Here is a 23,982-nt window from a genome sequence, read left to right on the forward strand (position 1 = left end):
TGCTAGAAATGGAGGAACCCAAGGGTGAGGGAAGCCCACCCCGGGGCGGTCAACCAGTGAGATGAATGGGGCACCTAAGGCGGTCACACCGGAGTCCAAGGAGGGGGACGTTGCTCCCTTGGGGGACCTACCTACCCCTGCAGAGTGGCAGGTGGAAGGAGGAGTTTTGCAGGGCACAGAGGAGTGCCCCACCCTGGTGGGCATGAGGCGACAGGCCGAAGCCCAAGCAGCAGGCAATGCCTCCACGAATTGTCATATTTACTGGCAGGATGGGCTCCTTTATAGTGAGCCCAAGGCTCCTGTGCAGAAACACTACTTTGCACTATTGATGTAGTAGCACTATACATATCCATCGCCCACATGGAGGTCATGGAAGCTATGGAGTGGAGATTGTTAAACTCAGATGTAGATCAAGACTTAAGCGTGTTGCTACTGGAACTGTTACATTTTTCACTCTACCATAGTTACTTTTCTTGGAAAACTGAATACTTTCTGCAAAGAACAGGTACATCTATGGGCTTCCCGGGAGCCCCGTCGTACGCATATACCTTCATGGCCCATTTTGAAGAAGACTACATCTTGAGGAACCCAAGCTGGAGTGATCACATACTACTGTTTCTAAGATTTATTGATGACATCCTCATTATTTGTAAAGGGAGCAGGTCTAAATTGGAAGAACAAATACTGGGAATCAACTCCAAGAATCCTCGGATAAAATTCACCCATAACATACAGGAGGATCGAACTAAATTTCTGGACATTGAGGTCTACAAAGGCCCTTGATTGATTAATTGATTGAATAAAATTTATACCGCGCAAACAATAACCCGAAGGCATCAAGGCGCCTAACAAAACAAATCATAAATGTAATCACGACACCACTACAGATAAGCCTGCACAAAGAGATGCGTTTTCAGAGCGCTTCTGAATGCCTGAAGAGTGGGTAGGGATCTTATTTCTAGCGGGAGGGCATTCCACCACTTGGGCGCCAAGGTGGAGAAGGCCCTGCCACCCCATTTCGCTCTCCTGAAATGGGGGGTAGATAGAAGAAGTCTGCCAGAGGAACGCAGATCCCTAGAGGGAATGTAGCGGGACAGGATGGATCCTACACCAGTGGGACTGTTTCTAGCTAGAGCCCTGTATGTCATACAAAGGGTCTTGAAGTGGATGCGGTCCTCAACTGGAAGCCAATGCAACAGTTTTCTGGCCGCTGTGGCTGAGGCACGTTTGGGGAGATCCAGGACAAACCTGGCAGCGGCATTCTGGACTACCTGCAAGCGCTGCAGTAGACTCGTATTCATTCCCCCATACAGCGCATTGCAGTAGTCCAGCCGGGAGCCAATGAGGGCAACAGCAAGCTGTTTCCTTGCCTGCAGAGATGGGTAATGCCTGATCCTCCTTAGGACATGGATAATGCCCCAGCAGGTGGAGATGGTTCTGCTGACCTGTTTACACATGTTGAGGGCAGGATCAATCATGACCCCGAGATTTTTTGCAGAGGAGGTAGGGGTGGTGCAGACTCCTAATGAGCCTGGCTACCAGCAAGATGACCATACGTCATCTTTCCCTCCAAACACCATTAGCTCTGTCTTCTCTCCATTCAATTTCAATGAATTAAGGATCATCCATTGACCGACTGCCTCCATGCAAGATCTAAAATTGGAGGCAGTTGGGACGCTAGACTGGGAGAGAGAGACAAGGATCTGGGTGTCATCCGCATAGGAAACTATCTCCATGCCAAAAGATCTAATGAGCCTGGCAAGTGGGGTCACATAGATGTTAAATAGGGTCGGACTAAGAGCCGACCCCTGGGGGACCCCACATTGCACATGTAGGGATGGAGATAGATACTCCCCCAACTTCACTCTTTGCACTCGATGATTGAGGAAAGAAGTGAGTAGATCTAGAGCTGCACCTTGCACCCCAATCTCCCTCAGCCGAGATGTTAGTACTGAAGGAGAAAGGGTATCAAAGGCCACCGTCAGATCCAGAAGGATCAGAAGGGTGGTCTGGCCCTCATCAACACGCGTGCGGATATTATTCAACACTATGGTGAGGGCCGACTCAGTGCTGTGTTCCCTAATGAAACCATGTTGAGAGGAGTCAAGACAGGCCGAGCTCTCTACAAACGCAGCAAGATGCGTGTTAAGATGTGCTTCTAACATCTTTGCTGGAGCTGGAAGTAATGAAATGGGCCGGAAGTTTTTTAAAACCAAAGGATCCAGAGAGGCCTTTTTTAAAAGAGGTTTAACCACCGCGCTTTTCCATTGAGTGGGGAAGAGGCCATCCCTCATGGCTCTGTTCATGATATCAACCAGAGGGGGAAGGAGAGTTTTCCTGCACTGTTTAAGAATCCTGAGGGGGCACACATCCAGAGGAGAGCCCGATTTAGTTTTATTAAGGAGGCTATCCAGATCCTCTAAAGAAAGTGGGGGGAAAGAATCTAGAATTCCCAGATGGAGTTTTTCAGCCGTGGCATGGTCCATAGCCCCTAAGGCAGGGGGCCCACTCATGAGAGATTTTTGCAGCTCCAAGGCAGAGTAGATATCTAATATTTTTGCCTGATAAAAAGGTATTTCGACTACAGTGTTTCGAAAACTTACAGATGTCAACAACGCTTTGCATTATACCAGCGCTCATCCCAAAACGCTAAAAGATCACTCACCAATATCACAGTTGATAGGCATCAAAAGAATCTCATTGGATCAAAAGCATTGTGACGATTTGATTAAGGAACAAATTGAGAGTTATAAACAACGCGGATCTTCAGAAAAAGTATTGGATCATGCACAAAACAAGGTAGCACTACTTGATCGTGCCTAATTATTATTAATGATATCATAGAAATCTTTGAATGAACGCATGGTATTCATTCTCCAATTTTTGCGCACACTTGCCCGAAAAATGTGAGAGAGTTATCATTTTAGATAGAAAGGGATGAGCAAATGCCACAATTGTGGCCAATGTAGTAATGTGATTCTGGGAACTGAATTTGCGCATCCCAGAACAGGTCAAAACATAAAACTTAAACATAATGCTGATTGCAACACCACAGGAGTAATTTACGCCATAGGCTGTCCTTGAGGATTGGCATATGTGGGGAGAACAGCAAGGAAGGTCAAATCAAGAATTATTGAACACAAAAGCACAATACCCAACCGTTACATGTCATCCAGTTTAGCTACACATTGGTTACATGAGTCACATAATATCCCCCAAATTAGATTTACAGTTTTGGAAAAAAGTAGAATCAATCAGTGGTATAGATCATCACACATTGCTTGCCCGAAGAGAAACATTTTGAATAAAGTTTCTTGGTACCATGAACCCGTGGGGTTTAAATGACCAGTATGAGCTACTTTGTTTCCTGTAATCAGTATCTAGCTGAAGTCATATTGATTTGATTAGAAACATCACTGTTATTGTCATGATTGTTATACATGATGTTGACCTGTGTTTCATTAACTTTTTTGTGGCTGCATTAATTTGGTAATCATAACTTATGTTTCAGCTAACGTTACATTTGTAAAGGATTAGCACATGCTCTTGATTACTCTCTTCCTACTTGAGACCTCAAATTTTCAACATATTTTTTAGTTAGAGTCACAAGTTTTCATATTAGTTCACTGATACGATTTTTCCCGTCATTGCTCGTAATCAGTATTCAGACACGCTGTTAATAAAGTTTTAAGCTCATTGAATACATGGCCTTTAAAACACCATCGCGGCACCCACCGGATGTTTACACCGGAAGGGCGCAGTGGAGGAAGTCGGCACTCATGGACACGCATAAGCGGAGCATATAGGTACGTGCACCACCAGACTCGCGCTACGCTCTAAACATCGCTTGCATGATAGGTCTTCATGGTTAAGGAACGTTATATATTTTCTATCCCGCAGTATATTTTCATGCACCGCCGGCAGCTGCGGTAGTGGGATTATCGGCCACGGAAGTGACTCTGGGCCACACACTAGCCAAACACGTGTAAGATGAAAGGATACTTGATACAAGGGGAATTGGTATTGGTAGCTTTCCGCGTCTCAAACATAACGGTAACACTCAGTTGTACCAATTTGTTTACAGCTTGAAACTCGAAAACGTCCATTCAGGCATACAATTATATTGAAAGGGAATTAGTAGCGGGTAAACCTCGACAGTGGATAACATCCGTTACACTGTACACTTTGGGTTAACGGCACGGTATAATATGAATATTGTATCATTACAGAATTGCAGAAATCACCATTTTGTGATGCAGTGAGTAAGCTTACCTTTTAAGAGGGTTTCATTTTGCTTGACATTTTTTCACCACCCATTTGATTCGCACCGGGACAGGCATGTTTGAATGTTTATTTGGTCTTGTAGGAAACACTCGGGGGTTTTACTTGACACCACTAGCATTAGCACTAGGGGTTAGTCACTGTCCTAGTTGACATTTTATTTTCACCACCTGGACTTCACCTTCACCTTCAGATTTCTATTAAACAGCTTGCATGTATGACCATTCAACTTATGTTAAATGCTTAAACTCAGTTTTAAATGTTTACATTGTAGTGTCCAGCCAACGGAACCCAAAGTCGAGAAGAAATACTTGAAATCACAAGCACACATTAACCCCTGATGAAGGGTTCAGAGTAACCTGAAATGCATTGGGCTTTTTAATCCTTTATTTTGTAAACCTTGTTTTTTCATTCTATAACATTGTTTTCAAATGTGATTATTTCTCTAACATGATGTGAATGTTATGAGTAACTGTATTGGTGATAATTCTGTTCAGAATACATGAACATAAAGCTTTTGGATTTTGATTGTTTATTTCAATTGAGGAAATGTGGAGACTGGATCTCACTAATATTTTCAACACCAGGGATATCATGAACAGAAACCTTAGGGACTCTTGGTAGAGCACCCTTCAGACCTGGATGTTTCCAGGCCTTGACAGAGCAGATTATCATTTAGGTATGTGGGCACAACCCTCAGCAGGGTTGCTCCTGTATTGATTTAAACTAGTCTTAGAATTTGATTACCACAGATGCATAAGGTGTGCAGATCTTACATTTACAGAGGTGGAAGGAGGGCCCACCAGGGAGGTGTTTTGCTGGGCACAGAGAAGTGCCCCACCTTGGAGGGCATGAGGCGACAGGCCGAAGCCCAAGCAGCAGGCAATGCCTCCGCGAAGTATCATATTTACTGGGAGGATGGACTCCTTTATAGTGAGCCCAAGGCTCCTGTGCATGGGTCACCAAGGGCCTTCATGGTCCCCCAGCGCTACAGGGCCTTTCTTTTGGAATAGGCTCATGAGATCCTGTTGGCAGGACACTTGGGCCAAGACAAGACCTTTGCTAGGCTTGAACCACATTGTTATTGCTCGCAGATGAGGATCTCCTCAGATACATTCTGCAGGACCTGTCTGACCTGCCAAGCTAGTGGGAAAACAGGGGCTAAGCTGAAGGCTCCCCTGGAACCACTACCGGTCGTTAGCACCCCCTTTGAGAGGGTGGGCATCGACATTGTTGGGCCTATGGATTTCCCAACTTCTTCTGGTCATAGGTTTATCTTGGTTCTGGTTCACCACGCCACCCGATACCCAGAGGCTATTCCTCTGAGAACCATCACTGCTCCTGCGGTGGCCCGGGCCCTGATGGGGATCTTTGCCAGACTGGGTTTCCCCAAAGAGGTGGTGTCCGACAGGGGCACCAATTTTATGTCTGCCTACATGCAAGCCATGTGGAAGGAGTGTGGGGTTACTTATAAGTTCTCCACCCCTTACCACCCACAGACCAATGGTCTCATGGAAAGATTTAACAAGACCCTAAAAGGCATGATCAGGAGTCTGCCTGAGGGCCTGAGGAAAAAGTGAGACATCCTCTTGCCCTGTTTGTTGTTCTCCTGCAGGGAGGTACCGTGAAGGGGGTGGGCTTTAGCCCCTTCGAGCTTTTGTACTGTCACCATGTTAGGGGACCTCTCAGTTTAGTGAAGGATGGGAGACCTCAAGGAGGCTTCCCCAAGATGTAGTGAGCTACATGCTGGCTTTCCGCAGCCAAATGGCTAAGTTGTGGAAGCAATCTTCTGACAACTTAGAGGCCAGCCAGGCGATGATGAAGGAATTGTATGACCAGAACTCTCACCCTGTGGAGCTAGAACCTGGGCAGAAGGTGTGGGTCATGGAGCCTGGAGAGCTCAGTGCCCTCCAGGATCGCTGGACAGGCCCTTATGAGATACTTGAGAAGAAGGGTAAGGCCACTTACCTGGTGGACCTTAAGACCCCCAGGCCGCCCCACTGGGTACTACACGCCAACCGCCTCAAACCCTACCATGAGAGGTCTGAGCTCACCTTACTGATGGTGACTGACGGGGTCGAGGAAGAGGAAATTGAACCTCTCCCAGACCTCTTTGCTTCCAAAGAGAAGAACGGATCAGTGGAGGGAGTTGTCCTCTCCCCATCCTTGACTCCTGAGCAACAGAGGGACTGACGCCAAGTCCTGGGGCAACTCTCCTCAGTGTTTTCCCTTATCCCTGGGATTAGCCACCTGTGTACCCATGATGTGATGGGGACACAGGAGACAGCCTCCCTGCCAAGTCCAAGTCTTACAGGCTGTCAGACAAGGTGAAGGCCAGCATCCAGAGTCAAGTCACTGAGTTGCTGGAGATGGGGGTGATATAGCACTCCAAAAGCCCGTGGTACAGTCCGGTGGTTGTGGTACCAAAAGCTGCGCCACCGGGCACCACAACAGAACTTAGGTTCTGTGTGGATTACAGAGGGCTAAATTCTGTGACCAAGACTGATGCTCATCCCATGTGCGGATGAGCTCATTGACCGGCTGGGGGCTGCCCAATACCTGAGTACATTTGACCTCACGTCAGGGTACTGGCAGATCGCCCTAACAGATGGAGCCAAAGAGAGGTTCACCTTTTCCACCCCAGAGGGACACTAACAGTTTAGAGTGATGCCCTTTGGACTGAAAAAAGCTCCTGCCACCTTCCAGCGGCTGGTGAACCGGGTCCTCTCCGGTTTAGAGGCCTTCTCTGCTGCCTACTTGGACTACATAGCAGTCTTCAGTAGCAGCTGGGAGGACCATCTGGGTCACCTCCAGGATGTGCTTCAGGCCCTGCAGCAGGCAGGCCTGACTATCAAAGCCAGCAAATGGCAGAGAGGGCAGGGGTCAGTAGTCTACCTAGGACACTTGGTGGGCGGGGGCAAGGTGCAGCCCCTACAGGCCAAGATAGAAACCATCCTGGCCTGGGAGCCTCCCAAAACACAGACTGAGTTCAGGGCATTCCTGGGCCTCACAGGGTACTACCGCAGATTTGTCAAGGGTTATGGCACCATTGTGGCCCCCTTGACTGAGCTTACCGTTAAGAAACACCCTAAAAAAGTGATTTGGACAGAGGCTTGCCAAAAAGCCTTTGACTCTCTAAAGCAGGCCATGTGCACAGCTCCTGTGCTCAGGGCCCCTGACTTCTCCAAAGAGTTCATTGTCCAAACAGATGCCTCAGAGCATGGCATAGGGGCAGTACTTTTGCAACTCAATGAGGAGGGCCGGGACCAACAAGTGGTGAGGTGCAGGTGCTCTCCCCTAAAACCTTGTGACGCTGGCATATCTGCCACAAGCCCCAGCTACAGCAGTAGAGCTTAACTCCCCATAGGCTAACATTAGGAACCCCCCTTATGGGATCATTTCTGACAGGGACCTAATACGTCTGTCATGTTTGGTCTGGTTGGACTCGGGCCGGAGAACCCTTTCCAATGATACATGGGGTTTGGGCACTACTATGCTAGGGATCCCACTTTTAGAAAGTGGACCCTTTCCTGTCTACACTTAGCCTGGGCACTGTAGACTACCCCCTCCCCTGTGCATACTGATAGCTGCCTGGTTTGGGAGGTGGGAGTGGTGATTCACACCCTCCCCCCTGGGATGGGCTTTGATGGGCTGCCCACTGTAGCCTTAACGGCCTGTCTCTCGTAACTGTGACAGCTAGGTCAGGGAAGGCAGGAAACATACCAGAACTCCCTGGACTCTTCCAGAAGCCCCTGCCCCCAGACCCTTCCAGAGACTTATACCACTTTCTAGCCCCTAAACTGAATAATATATAAGGGAGGGTCCTGGACTCACTTCTTTGTTACACTGCGGGACCTGGAAGAATACCTGCAGGTGGCTGACTGCTCCAAGAACTGCTGCCCCACAACCTGCTGAGCTGCCCTACTGTCTGCTGATTCTGCCCTGCATGGGAGACTGAAACATCATCTCCAGAGTGTCTCCAAAACCCACTAACCGTTGTCTACAAACTGCCTCTGCAGAATCTATAAGGACAATAAAGTTTCTTAAAACGGCCTCTGTGCTTTTAAACTGCCTTTTGGAACAGCAACACTGTAGAGACTTGCCCCAGCAACGCTTTGCCTGCATGTGGCATCACTGGCCCTGGGATCTTTCAAAACTGCCTCAGCCGCCCGGGGGGTGTGGAATCCTTTTATCTAGCACCCCCAAAGTCACCGCCGATGCCCAGGACCGAACTGTGCCGCATAGCGCTGTGAGAGGAACTGAAGTGCTGGGATCCTTTAGAGCACCACCGCCGCCTGGCTACTGGGGCACTGGGAAGCGCTGTGGAAGTGATGCACGTGCCCCCTGAGATCACCGCCACAGGGCTGAGGCAGGAAGCTACTGGAATCCCCCCGAAAGTCACCACTGCCGGCCCGGACTGAGTGCATTATTCAAATTGCCCCTGGGGTGCTCAACGCGGGCGTCTGCACTACCCTGGAGATCGGATCTGGACATTGACCTCAAGATCAACACTGTGGGTCCCAGGAGTATGGGGCTTGTCAACGCTGCGGCCCGGAATCAGGCATAACTAAATTGCTCCCCTCATAATCACCGCCGCTGGCTGGAAGCCTCGGGAGTCCCGTGCGTTGCCCCGCTGACGTCAGAGCAGGACTGCGCTGGGATTGGTCCTGCCGCGTGCTGTCACAGAGTGAGGTAGTGCTCCCAACAGGAAGGGATTCCCCGCTCCGCTCCCATTCAGCTGCGCAAGGAGGAAAGGAGAGCTCCCCGACGGTGCATGGCTCACCCCCAACTGCAGGTAACGGACAGCGTGTAGCCTTAATCTGCCGTGTGGGGACGTTAGCGGGAGCGGGTTATAGACTGCCGGGGATTGCCCTCTGTACGAGTGAGTGCTAGAGGCTGCCTCCACTGAATAAAAGGGCTGGCGGGGACAACGTCAATTGAGTTATAGGCTGGAGATCGTGTGGGGGGTGGCATGAAGTGTGGGGGCTGCACTGAACTACCACGCTTCCCCTGGGAACTGCATAGACTGCTGGGACGACTTGCCCACCTCTCCTGTAAAAGGGGGGCTGACTGACTGTGCTGGGAACATTGCGGGTTGCCCTTTTGAACAGACTCTGACTTCTGTTCCTAGCCTGTGGGGGACTGTGCACATCAGACCAGCGGGGGACAAATTACCCTGCCACTGGGTGCTTAAGGTCATCTAGAACACACGTCCATCCCGACAAGCAGGGGAAACATAGCATAAAGAACAGCTGAATTTAAATGTAGAGACCTGGGTTGCCCAAGTGTTGCAGCCTTATACAGACTGGGAAGAGTGTTTAAATCTCCTGCATTTGGGGAACTTTTGGCTCTCAAGCTCTGTCCTCCGACAAATAGTCTGTGCCCATATTGGAGACTGGCTTCCATTGACACTGGCAACAAATAGTACAATTTTTGAACTCATGATATGATTGTGGATTTTTCTTTATTATTTACCTTGCCTGGAGCTGGATTTAGGTGATGACTGATCTTGCCTGAGACTGAGATAAAGATATTTTCATTTTATAACTCATTGGTTAGTGTCTTTTTTCTTTTGTGCTTGTTTCACTGTCAACTGTTGGTGTGTTGCACAAATACTTTACACATTTCTTCTGTAGTTAAGCCTTCCTGCTTTGCGCCAAGCTACCCTGTCGGAAGCGGTGGTCCATACTTGGACTAGGGTGCGTACCCCGGCCAACTAGAGACCCTGGTTGTAACAGAGGCTTACTCACCAAATGTGGGCAATGTACTGCTAACCTTGCAATTTCTTCATACCATCATATGGTAGCCCAGTCCTTAACAAGCATGGGGGATATTCTTATGAACGTGTGATAATCATCGCAAGAGAAGCTTATCACAACTTTGCTGTCTATCATGGGAAAAATAACGCTGTGTTAACGTATTCTCAACATAGCAGTACCATGCGATATGCTCACAATAATGTGTCAAATGCCTGCGTTAAATCCAATGTGATGCTCAAAAAATGCAAAACACGAACGCGAAAATAGTAGCGATGAGACCAATCGAGATACAAACATTAGGGATAACCAGGGACAGGCCAGCGATTCCCACGCCTCATGTGGGAAAATGCACCATAAAAGCAGAGTAAAAAAATGATGAGATGACCACGTATGAGCACAACCCCACAGCCGTGAAGTAGATCACATGAGCATTGTCCCGCATCAGATACACATTTCCTCACAAACAGTCACAATGTACATTGACATGCATTCTGTATGAAAACTGCGCCAATGCAGAAACATATATGGAACACACTGTGAAACCGCATCTCCCCTTCATATTGCAGAGGGACAATCAACTCCTCTTGCACACAGACATGCCATGTCAATGACCAAACAATTATGAAAGCATGGACAAATGTAGGGGCAGTGACTCCCCCTTACAAACATGTTGCCCATGTAGTGGGACCCTGCATCATGGTGCCACATATCTGGGCCCAAAAGAAGCCCTGTTCTCACTTGTAGGCAACAAATGACATCCAAAATGGAATGATTTTGGACACGTGAAACGCCGAAGAGTGGGATACCGTACTAACTTAAGTAGAGAGACTTAAGAGGATTACTGCCCAGCTGGGAGATTTAGAGAAGGCATTTAAGGCTTTACACACGAGTAATAAGGAGTCTAAAACTTGCAAAGTGTTTGCACGCAAGGAAAAAGTGCAAAATACTAAATCCTTCTCTTATTTAGGAGTAGTTCTTGAGGGGGGGGGACACTGGGGTCCAGCAATAAGGAGTAGGACTCTGTTGTTTAAAAAAGCAACGGCAGCACTTATGGTCTTCTCTCGCAAAATGGGCAAAAGACCCCCCGAAATTTTACTTAAAATTTATATGGCCAAATGCGTGAGTACAGCCACTTACGGGGCTGGCGTTTGGGGTATCCAAGATACCAGGGAACTACAAGTTGTAGAAAACCCATATATTAAGATTTATTTTAGCCATTCCATCTAGTTTATCTGTGTTCAATTGTCATGCCGAGCTTGGGGTCCGACACATCAGTGATTTGATTGCGATGCAACCTTTGTTACTTTGGCACAGGGTTTGGATGGTAGTGGACCTGGAACTCAATAGAGAGATTATCCGTGATGTCGTGGCTCTCGATAAATCCAATAACATAGCATGGTTGTCATACATACAAAAGTTCTGCCAAGATCTAGGGAAGCCTGAGTTTTATACTTCACCAGAGGAGTTATCCAGGATCTTGAGGAAAGATCTAAAAAACTGTTGCTGGCACCACTTAGAATCCTTGCGACTAGGTTCAGAACTGAATAAGGAAACGGTTGTGCAGCACCAACTACTGCTTACCTCGGCTAATATGGAACCCTATCTGATCTGGTGTACTAAGGGCTTTGACAGGTTCCTACTTACCAGGCTTTTTTCGCCTAGTTTCATTCCCACAAACCAATGACTGGTCTAAAGTGCTTACCAAATGTCCATGTGATGGGAGGGCAGAACAATCAATCCTCCATGTGATTCTTTTCTGTACATTTTATCACAATGAGAGAGTTCGATGGATTAAACCACTCTTGAAGAGTCACGGAATTTGGTAACAGTGCCGCCCAGCCCTATTGTATCTTCAATCAATTAATAATGAACTGTGTGTGGCCACCGTGGTTGGCTTTTTAAAAAGTGTTTTTAGAAAAAGGAAAAGTTTAATATGTTTTTAATATTTGTATATATGTATATATGTAATTTGTCGTAAATGCAATGTTATTTCTGTGTACATTATGTATTGATTTTCTCCTTGTTGTAGCTTTTATGATTTTTAAATTTACAAAAATCAAAATAAAGCTTTTCTACTACTACTACCGTACTAACTGTGACACACAGAACTGGCAGTTCGAATACGTGACACCCCAAACAGCCTCTCTGCACAGAGGTGACACACTCACCATTCATTAATGCTGCTGTTGTTTCTGCTCTCATTCGTGCCGCCTCTGCCTTTTCTGCTTTTTGTGGCCGCCACCGCGAGTCTTGTGTCCTGTGTCACGGATCTCCGGGGAACTTCATTTCCCAGCTGCACCTGCGGCGTGCACACCACTGTGGTAAATAAAATTACCCGGGCATAATTTCTATACACTAATAATGAATAAGGATAGCTCATAAAATGAGAGGCAGAGTCCGTGTTGTCCGAGTCAAAAAGGGCTTTATTTCAATGGCTCGAGCCAGGGGAGAATCAGGTTCCATCACCACTAAGGTTCAGGAAGGGATTTCTAACGTTTTATTAACATCACACAATATATATAGTAAAAGCATACAATTGCAATGAATACAGTAGGCGGAACACTCCAGGCGGAGCAAGTGAAAAAGAGAGATAAGAACACATGGGCGTAAAAAGAAGGCGTGTAAAGAGGCGTACACGTGGGTGTTCACTTAATGAGTCATAGGTGTGTCATAGGTGGGTGGATGCATAGAGGAGGTCCGCAGGGTCAGCAGAAACTTTTACCCTACATGTGCGCGCAACTGATTATGACGTGAAATTGACGTGGAACTGGGGAGAGCTGGGGGGTTGACTTTAGCACTAGTAGAGGAGTCTGGTGTCTGGGATGTCAGAACGACCTGCACCTTTGGCATATCTGATATCTTGTGTTTGGAGGATGTATTGTCTGAAGTAAAGGTCTCTCAAGCAAAAAGCCGTTCATCACTAAATGCTAGTGTGTGCATATATTTCTTCGTGCATTGCGTGGGGCCATGGGCCTACTATGGCAACGGGTTCAGTAAATCACTTGCATGGAGACAGGAAGGCTAGGCCCTATGCTCTGCAGGCGGAAAATGTTTACCTCCTTCACTAGACTGGAATGTGTTTTTTGCGGAGGCTGAACAGATAACTGTAGGCAAAACACCGACTTGGCAGGCAGGCCAGGCCGGGCACCTCTCGGATGAAGAGGGAGTAAGGGAGAGGTCAGGGATGCATACCTAAACTGCAGCTTTTCAGAGTCAGAAGAGGCTCGGAGCCTGAATTCAGGGCCTGGCTCGGCTGCGCCACAAAAACGTGTGCTTCTCGATATTTAAACGTGTACCATGTAGATGCATTGGCAACGTAGGCCTTAGTGCAGAATTAACATTTCATTCATGGAAGGCCTAATAACTGACATGCTAACATTAGACGGAAATGCAGGGACATTATTGTGACAGGCACGAGAAGGGAATTACACGATAACATGGACATACATGGAGCATAGGTACGTGTATAGGGTGCGAGTGGGGGGACACACTGACCACATAAAATTTGTGTTTCCTCATTCCCTCCTTGTCCCCTACTGCGCCCTTTAGGATATATCTATTTTCATGAGACCATCTATTTGTTCATATAACATCATTTGCTCGTCTTTTTTTATTCGAGCTCGGGAACGTGAACGTGGACGGGGAATACAAGCAGTGGCACACAAGCCGCAAATCGCTGGGCCACATTGTAGACAGAGACAGCAACTGAATAGTATAAGTAGTATTATTCCTAGGAATGACAACACTTTCCATCCCCAGGCTGATATCATACTCCAGAGCCAACCTGACCAAGTCCAGGTGCCTGGATTCTGGTGTATCTGGTGAGCTATCTTATGGAGCCTTGTTATTGCTGCATACACTGATGGTGCGTTATTAGGAATAAACACACAACAACTGGAGCCGATCACTCTACAAGCTCCGCCCCTATCGGCCAGAATGACGTCAAGAACAAGGCGGTTCTGAAGAACAACAAGTCTCATAGCAGACTGCTCCTCGGTCAGGTTACCTAAGGCAGAAGTAGTCTCGTTCACTACTGCTTCAAGAGTTCTGGTTAATTTGCGTATTAATTTACTGTTTTGGATGGGACCTACGAAGAAAAAGAATCCTTTATTGAAATCTGTATATTGCTCCCACGCTGTCTCAGTCTGATCGACAATTGGGGACTCGATCTCCCTCTTGTGTCTTACATGTACGAGTTGGGAATTTCGATGATAATCGGATGGGGCTAGAAAAACAGGTGGCAGTAGGAACGCAATATAACACGTTCCACCCCAATCTAAGGGCAGACGTACATAAGCTGTCTGACCGCAACTGAAATAGGAATGGCGGGAAGCTTTGAAAGTAGACTTTCCTTTATCACTGAATTCGACCACAGTATTACAATCACTGTGTCCTAGGTGCACTGAACCATTTTTCCTAACGCATAATTCACCTTTCACTGGTAAGACTGTTATAAACGGTGAACCTGTATTGGTCTCGGACTGGACGTTCAGAATCATGGGGTTGAGGGAAAAATTTCCTAATTCGTACACTTCATTTTCTAGATCGGTCCCTTTCCTTTGGGGAAGGCCGTCTTCGTCTGGAAAACATGCCTTATTCATAACTGTATTCAGGTCTCCCCATATCCAATCGCCCTGGGAAACTGTGGACTTACTGTCTAGTTATGACATTAAAGCAAACCATGCTCCGCACGAACCATTGTGCGAAAACGGATAAGGAAAGAGGGGCAGAACTCCCTTCAATTTCTGATAAGGTGGGAGTCGGCAAGCATACCCAGCAATTCGTTACATTGCTGGTCTGGTGAGAATGGTGTAACATACGGATAAAGGTGTTATTGCGCAGTGCTAGTTGATAGGATAGTTCGTGGGGTTGCAGGTCATTGAATGTGTGCTCTACAGTGTCATTGAAAGAAGAATGTGTATGTGAACCAAGAGGAGGAAAGAAAACATGTAGCGTCAAGCTTATACATATAATCGATATACTTAAAAAAAACATAATGATCAGAGTTACTATGCATCTACTGCGTAAGTTTTTGCAGTATTTTTCTTTCATTTTCTTCTGCCTATCTCTCTGTCTATTTGGGTCTACGATCTTATACATATCAGGAACCTGTCTAACCGCTTCACCCGAGGGGGACTTAAACAATTAAACGCTGTCTGACTTACTAGACCGTAGCTTCTGTCTATATTCCTGTTGCGGAGTCTTTTCTAGCAAAGGGAGTTTAATGTCAATGTTCTCGGAACAGTTCTCAGAGTCCTTAATTGAACCAAGTCCATGGAAACGCTTCACGTGATGGGCGTGGAGCCATCCCTTACGCCCCTCGACCTTGACGGCAGTCCTCGTTGTTAACAAGACCAACTTAGGCTCACGCCAGCGGGGCTCCAGAGGGCTTGAACGGTGGAAATTACGGACACACACCAGGTCTCCCGGAACGATTGCGTGGCTCTTCACCTGGGTGTTGTCCCGGAAGGCAGCTGCAGCCTGTGAATGACAAGAAAGTAGTGCAGACATCAAGGAAGCCAGGTAATCTGTCAGCATATTACTGTCAACATCCGTTATTTTACGTGGCATAGGCGTACCCCACATATTCGGCGGTCTACCAAAAACCACCTCGTACGGGGATAGTCCGGTTCTGGAATGAGCTACCATACGCATGTAAAAGAGGGCAACCGGCAAGGCTACCATCCAATCCACACCTTTTTCTGTACAGACCTTCGCTAACCGTGTTTTGAGAGTCTGATTGTGTCTCTCTACGAGACCAGCTGCCTCTGGGTGTCGTACACAATGGAATTTCCACTGGTACCCTAACAGGAGAGATACTTGTTTCATCAATTCAGAAGAGAATGGCTGTCCATTATCTGAGTACACGACACGGGGCAAGCCGTATCGCGGGAAGAATTCACGGACCAACTGCTTGGCAGTGGTCACAGCAGTGTAATCTGGGACTGGGTATGCTTCTGTCCATCTAGATAGAGCACATACAACTACGAGGACATACTTGAATCCTCGACATCTGTCCATCTGAATATAATCCATCTGGAGGACTTCAAAAGGGTGGTCAGGAGGATGAAATCCACCTTGTTCCACGGGAATGCCTTTGCCTGGATTGAACTGACAACAGATCATGCAGGTACGCACTTTCTGTTTCGCTGCTGCACGCAAGTGCTTATTGAACCAGATGTTCTGTATACTGTCTAACATGGCTTTTTCTCCTAAGTGTGCTGGACTGTGTGCTGTATTTATGATAACTTGAACCATGGAGTCGGGGAGGAACCACATAGTTTTGCCTTTTGTCATCCATCCCTGATCTGTCTGGACCCCTCCTTGTTCAGTCCATTTCTTGATTTCGTCTGGAGTGGCATGTGTCTGTATGTCGAGTACATCTTGTGAGGGATCCCGAACTGTCATGCAATTTGTCAGTGATGGTACTTCAGTCTTTGTCGTGTCTGTTGGAAGGTCTGTTTGAGTCTGAGCTGTAAGTTTAGCTGTTCGGTCTGCCAGATCGTTACCCTGGGAAATAGTGTCAGTGACTTTCGTATGTGCTTTGCACTTCATGATGGCTGTGGCTGTAGGCAAGTGTATTGCATCTAACAGAGCTTGAATGAGGAGACCATGCTGTATTTTGGCTCCATGGGAGGTCAGAAAACCTCTCTCTTGCCAGAGGACTCCAAAGTCGTGAACGACTCCGAAGGCATACTGGGAATCTGTGTATATGTTTACTTTCAGGTTCTTGGCTCGTATACAGGCTTGGGTCAGAGCTATGAGCTCTGCTGCTTGGGCTGACAGGGTGTCAATTCGTTGTGTTTCTATGACTTCAGTATCAGTGGTCACTGCATATGCGGCCACTAACTCTCCTGTGCTTGTTCTCATGCATGAACCATCCACATAAAGTGTCAGGTCTGGGTCGGGTAATGCAATGTCTGTCAAGTCTTGTCTTGGCTTCGTCACTCTGTTAATTACTTCCACACAGTCATGTGGTACAGGGTCTGCTGTGCTCGAGGGTAAAAGTGTAGCAGGGTTCAGAATATTGCAACGTCTGATCTCTATGTGTGGTTGGAATAATGTCAGTTCATATCCTGTTAGTCTTGCTATAGTCAGGTGCTGTGTCTGTGTCCTGTTCAAGAGAACTTCCACTGAGTGTGGAACCTGTACTGTCAGGGGATGTCCTAACACTATGGAATCGCTTTGTCTGATTGCTAGAGCTGTTGCTGCGACTGATTTTAGGCACGCAGGCAGAGCCTGGGCCACTGGATCCAATGTACTAGAAAAGTAAGCACAAGGCTTGTGTTTTCCTGCTTGATCTTGTGTGAGAACAGATAATGCTGTGCCATCGCGTTCAGTGACAAAAAGTGTAAAAGGTTTGCTGTAACATGGTGTCGCTAAAACTGGTGCTTGACATAGAGCTTTCTTTAATTCATCAAAAGCAAGTGTATGTTCCTGAGTCCAAGGGAGGACAGTCGAAGTCGCTGCCTCCTGTGTTGTCAACTGTATGAGTGGTTTGGCTAGATATGCATACTGAGGAATCCATTGTCTGCAGTAAGAAGGGAGGCCAATGAAGGCCCGTACTTCCTTTTGTGTCTTGGGCTGTGGAAGATGTGCAATTAACTGAATGCGGTCAGGTGTCAACTGTCTACCCCTCTTGGACAGCAAGTATCCAAGGTATACCACTTGCTGGGCACAGAATTGTAGCTTGGAAGGGGACACTTTGTGCCCCTTTTCTGCCAGGAAGTATAGGACTGTGAGTGAAGCACGTTCGCAGTCTCGTTCTGTCCGTGCTGTGATCAATAGATCATCAACATATTGGAGCAGTGCAGTGTCAGTAGGCATGTGAATACTGTCTAGTTGTCTTTTCAATGCTTGACTGTAAATACTAGGGCTTTCAGTGAACCCTTGAGGAGCTCTCGCAAATTTGAAGCTTCGGCCATTTAAACAGAATCCGAAGAGGTATTGGCTCTCCGGATGGATTGGGACACTAAAGAAGGCATTCTTGAGATCAATTACAGTAAAGAACGCTGCTTCGGAATCAATTGCAGTCAATAGTGAAGAAATGTCTGGGACCACTGGGTACTGTGGTATTATGCATTTGTTCAGTTCTCGGAGGTCAATCACTAATCTGTAGAGCGGTGGTGCATTTGGGTCAGTTTGTTTAAGAATCGGAATGATAGGAGAATTACATATATTGGAGTCAGTTTCTACAACCACTCCTTGTGCAATGAGTTCGTCAATGATTTTCAGTAATGCTACTACAGCATCAGGCGGTAACTTGTATTGTCGGATTCGTGGCAGTACAACTCCTTGCTTGAGTGTGACACGGTATGGTGTAATGTGCATGTAACCTACATCAGTCGGACCTTGTGCCCATAAATGCTGTGGTACATTCTGAAGTCTGTGGTCAAAATCTCTCAACACATAATGTCCTTTAAAATCACGTAAAAACAATCTTACTCCTTCCGGAGAACAACAAATCACTGCTCCTAGTTCTTTCAATGTTTTTATACCAAGCAAGTTTTCTGGACATGATTTCGTAAGCAACAAGTCTGTAGTGCGGGACAATGGACCAACTCCTAGGGAAATTGGCTTTGACACTTCGTTAACAATAGGCTTTTCTGAAAATCCCAGGGAAATATTCTGTGAGCCTGAGAGGGGTGCCCCTGGAACCTCGTCATGACTGATGGTAGTTCTGCTCGCCCCTGTGTCAATCAGAAATTTTCTGTCTTTTCCCAATACACAACTATGTACATAGGGACCCTCTTGATCTACAGGAACCTCAATAAGGGGCTAGCCAACCTCCCTCTCTAGGCTGTTTCATGAGTACTGTTGATAGTCTGGATAGTCTGACTGTGCATACTGGTACATTTGCTGGGTGACATGTTGTGTGGCAGCAATGGGTTGGGGTACAGCTACTGTCTGTTGCGCGTTCTGTGGTGTTTGCGTGTTCTGCTGAATGTTATTTTGCGGGATGTGATCCTGTCTGGGAGGACGCGGTCTTTCTTTCGTCTTGCCTGTAGCTATATTGTATTTCAGGACAGCACATTCATTTATATAGTGACCTGGCTGTTTACAGTAGTTGCAATTTCCTTTGACAGGAGGTGCTGAATGGCCGGGAGGTGCCGTACCCTTTTTCTGGCCATCGGCGGCTGGAACTGATTGAGCAACTAGTACTTTCATTTTCGTATCTTTCATGCGTCTCTTTTCGTGTTCCTGTTCATCTCTAATTCGGTTCTGGTGGTACTGTAACATTTGTAACATTTGGGAAGGGCTATTTGCTTGACAGGTGCTCTCAACCTTCAGTACTCTATTCTTAATCTGGGGTAAGGAATTCTCTACTAATTTGGTAACAAAAAGATGTGGGTACGATTCACTACTTGTCTTCAGACCACTGTTAATAAGAAAACATTTTTCGAATCTAGAATAAAAATCACTAGTGTCTTCATCTTGTTTCTGTTTGCAGGCTGAAATAGCATCCCAATCTTCCTTTTTAGTAGTCAATAATCTCGGCAAAACCTGTATCAATTGCTCGGGTAATTCTTTAGCATTATCCCCGAGACCAGTACCAGGGGTTCGTCCTTTATCCTCGTCTTCTAATTCTGTCCAGTTAATCTTTTTCTCTCCCACCTCCCACTCTTTTTCTTTAAGTTTTTCGTAGATGCCTGCTGGTAACAGTACTTTCAACATTTTAATGATATCAGCGTAAGTATACTCCCCCATGCGGAGCATGTCCTTTAATTCACGGTGGAACCCCCCTGGGTCTTTATCATGACAGGGCAGTAATTTTTTCATTTCCAATAATTCCATTTTCGTCAAGGGTGTGTAAACGTATACTCGTTGAAGCTCACCCCCTGTAGTTCTAACGGGATGAACCTCTCGTAGGGGATTCTGTCTGTCTATATAAAATGTCTTCCTTTCTCGGTGTTGGGCAGGAATCAAGTGCGGGGTCAGGTAAGTCAAGTACTTATGTCGTTGATCTAGAATGACATTAATTAATTCGGTGCCTAGGCCTCTCCATCTTTCCAGGAGTAAGTCGTCCAGTAATTCATACAAGGGACCTGGATCAGAATGCTGACTCTCATACGAAGTGATGAGGTGTTGAATCATGTAAATACCAGCTAAACGCTGTTCTTCCGGTGGAAGACTCAAAAATTTTTGCGCTACTATGTCATCTTTATATATGTTCGAATTACAAGCCCATTGAACTGCTGACTGGGCCAGCTCCTGTTCATGCATAGTACTAAGTTTACTACTACCTACTCGTTTTTTCAGTGCTTGTTCAGTAGCTTGGAACAGGTGTTCGAGGGAATATCGTTCTGGTATTGGAGAGAGAGAACGTTTATTGTAATCTAGGCTTATGGGTCTATCAAACGGTCTTGCCCTACCTACATAATTCATTTTACTTGGTTCCCCTGTTTCTATATCATCGTCTTCTGAGACTTCGTCGTCCTCTTTCTCAGCTTGTTTCTCGGCTTGTTCTTTCTTGTGTATCTCAAGTATTTCTTTAGGAACTTTCCTGTACATGCATTCTACTCTATTCTGTGTATCATGTTTACCAATAGCTATATTGTCACTCCAGTTCGTCATACCTTTAGTTACTTCTTTATCTGGCTGGTCTCGTTCCCTGATCAAACAATTAACCAAAAACTGTAAGAGCATGCGTTGAAGTTCCACTTTTCTGTTTGCCATGGCCTCATGTATACTTTCTGATCCCTCCCCCGTTCTAATGAAGTGGTATATTCTGTCTAATTGGTCCTTCATGCCTGGTAATGTTATCAAATAGTCTGCAACGCGTCTTAAACGTATCGAGTATAAGATCCTTGGGCCCTCACCCGGTACTGGATCATTTATACAGTCAGTGAGGGACTGTCTAAGCGTTGCAAATGTCATTTGTTTTGGCGTATGTTGTAGTGCTAAATCTTGTAATGATCGTTTTATTGGTGGTGGGGTGTGCGGTATGTCTCTAGAGGGCTCCCCTCCTGATGCTCCTAGACTTGAGTCGCCTTGGCTTGAGTCGGCTTTTACTGCCAGCACTGCCGCTGGTATTGCGGGTTGATCTTGTACTACGGGCGGTTGAAGAAAAGGATTGGTAGGGAGGGTGGCAGGAGAATTAGTAGGACTGGTGGAATTGATAGGATTGGGAGGAGGTAAATTTACATTTACATACTCTGGAGCAGCGTTGTCTAAATAGGAGGAGAGAAAAATATCCGCTGCGGTCTGTTTATGACCACGGAGTTTAGTCGGGATCAGTGGTGGCGGCAAGTTACTGGGTACCTCCGGGGTCACTTTAGGTAGGCCCTCGGCGAGGAGGGCATACATGCCTTTAATAAGGGCATTTCTTTGTCTATCTAATTGTTCTGCTTTAACACGTTCACCTTCTCCTGTAGCTCCTTTTCTTTGGCTTTTTCTGATGCTTCTCTACTTCTCTCTGCTTTCTGGATTTCTTTCTCTGTTCTTCGATGCGCTTCTTTACGCCACAACTCTATGGCATCTTTCTGGGATTGTCTAGCTTTCTTTTTCCAGAGTGCTTCCTCTACTCTCATGATACAATCAGCATCCCATGTCCCTGAGACAGGCCATCTATATTTCTCTTCCATATCCTTCGTGTAATCTACCCATAAATCTAAGTACAGTATGGCATCTAGGCCATGTTTGTGGTACATAAAATGTCCGGGAGTGTCCCTAGGCGGGACGGGAACTGCCTCTTCGAGTATCCCTTGTCTGGGTCCTATCTGACGCAACTTCGAAAACAGCGGCATGTTTGAACTAGCTTGAACGAAAACACAATAAGCACAATAATAGACTGTAAACAATCATTCATACCACGACATTAAAAAACATTAGAAACAGATACTAACTAGTACGTAGAATAACACAATTTTAAAAATCCTACAATAAAGTACTGGATGCACTGCTAGAACAGTACAGTCTTACCGGTCTCATAAAGAGACACGTCTTTACCGCATCCACCTAAATGGACACGTCTATACCAGATCTGTGTACCCAGACCCGTCTTGACCGGGCTCAAATAAATGAACCCGTCTATATGCGTTCCCAACAACGGTACTCACCGGGAAGCAAAACTGAAGGCCTCGGAAACTCGATACTGGACTGGACTGCTACTGCTTCTTGCTGCGCATGCGCCTCGGAACACGTGGGCCTCGGGATACCTCGGACCTTGCTTTCTCGGCTTGGGCTCTGGTCGGGATGGTCCGCAATCCTCACCGCCTCGTGTGGATGCCTGGTCGCAGTCTCCGTCTCCTCCGTGGGCCTGAGGGAGTTAGCAGGAAAACCCGCGGATGTGCACAATGGGTCCGTCACAGCTATAGAAGGGGTCAGGGGCCTGCGCTTACATCGCCGGCGCGTGGGGAAGGGGACTAGTTCCTATTCGGGCGCCAGATTTATGTGGTAAATAAAATTACCCGGGCATAATTTCTATACATTAATAATGAATAAGGATAGCTCATAAAATGAGAGGCAGAGTCCGTGGTGTCCGAGTCAAAAAGGGCTTTATTTCAATGGCTCGAGCCAGGGGAGAATCAGGTTCCATCACCACAAAGGTTCAGGAAGGGATATCTAACGTTTTATTAACATCACACAATATATATAGTAAAAGCATACAATTGCAATGAATACAGTAGGCGGAACACTCCAGGCGGAGCAAGTGAAAAAGATAGATAAGAACACATGGGCGTAAAAAGAAGGCGTGTAAAGAGGCGTACACGTGGGTGTTCACTTAATGAGTCATAGGTGTGTCATAGGTGGGTGGATGCATAGAGGAGGTCCGCAGGGTCAGCAGAAACTTTTACCCTGCATGTGCGCGCAACTGATTATGACGTGAAATTGACGTGGAACTGGGGAGAGCTGGGGGGTTGACTTTAGCACTAGTAGAGGAGTCTGGAGTCTGGGATGTCAGAACGACCTGCACCTTTGGCATATCTGATATCTTGTGTTTGGAGGATGTATTGTCTGAAGTAAAGGTCTCTCGAGCAAAAAGCCGTTCATCACTAAATGCTAGTGTGTGCATATATTTCTTCGTGCATTGCGTAGGGCCATGGGCCTACTATGGCAACGGGTTCAGTAAATCACTTGCATGGAGACAGGAAGGCTAGGCCCTATGCTCTGCAGGCGGAAAATGTTTACCTCCTTCACTAGACTGGAATGTGTTTTTTGCGGAGGCTGAACAGATAACTGTAGGCAAAACACCGACTTGGCAGGCAGGCCAGGCCGGGCACCTCTCGGCTGAAGAGGGAGTAAGGGAGAGGTCAGGGATGCATACCTAAACTGCAGCTTTTCAGAGTCAGAAGAGGCTCGGAGCCTGAATTCAGGGCCTGGCTCGGCTGGGCCACAAAAACGTGTGCTTCTCGATATTTAAACGTGTACCATGTAGATGCATTGGCAACGTAGGCCTTAGTGCAGAATTAACGTTTCATTCATGGAAGGCCTAATAACTGACATGCTAACATTAGACGGAAATGCAGGGACATTATTGTGACAGGCGCGAGAAGGGAATTACACGATAACATGGACATACATGGAGCATAGGTACGTGTATAGGGTGCGAGTGGGGGGACACACTGACCACATAAAATTTCTGTTTCCTCACCACCAACGACGAAAACAAGCATCAGGAGGTGCTTAAAGGGACTCTCTGGCTCCCGCCTCACGTGACGCCCGCTGCTGTTGTTTCTGCCCTCGTTTGTGCCGCCTCTGCCTTCTCTGCTTTTTTGGGGATGCCACCGTGAGTCCGGTGCCTGTGTCATGGATCTCCGGGGGACTTTATTTCCGGGCTGAACCTGCGGCGCGCAAGCTGCCAACAAGGAAAGCAAGCTTCAGGAGGCGCTTAAAGGGACTCTCGGGCTTCCGCCTCGCAGGACGACCGCTGCTATTGTTTCTGTCCTCATTCGTGCCACCTCTGCCTTCTCTGCTTTTTGGGGGCTGCCACCGCGATTCC

Source organism: Lissotriton vulgaris, chromosome 7, assembly GCF_964263255.1.
Source record: "Lissotriton vulgaris chromosome 7, aLisVul1.2, whole genome shotgun sequence".
NCBI classification, from domain to species: Eukaryota; Metazoa; Chordata; class Amphibia; order Caudata; family Salamandridae; genus Lissotriton; species Lissotriton vulgaris.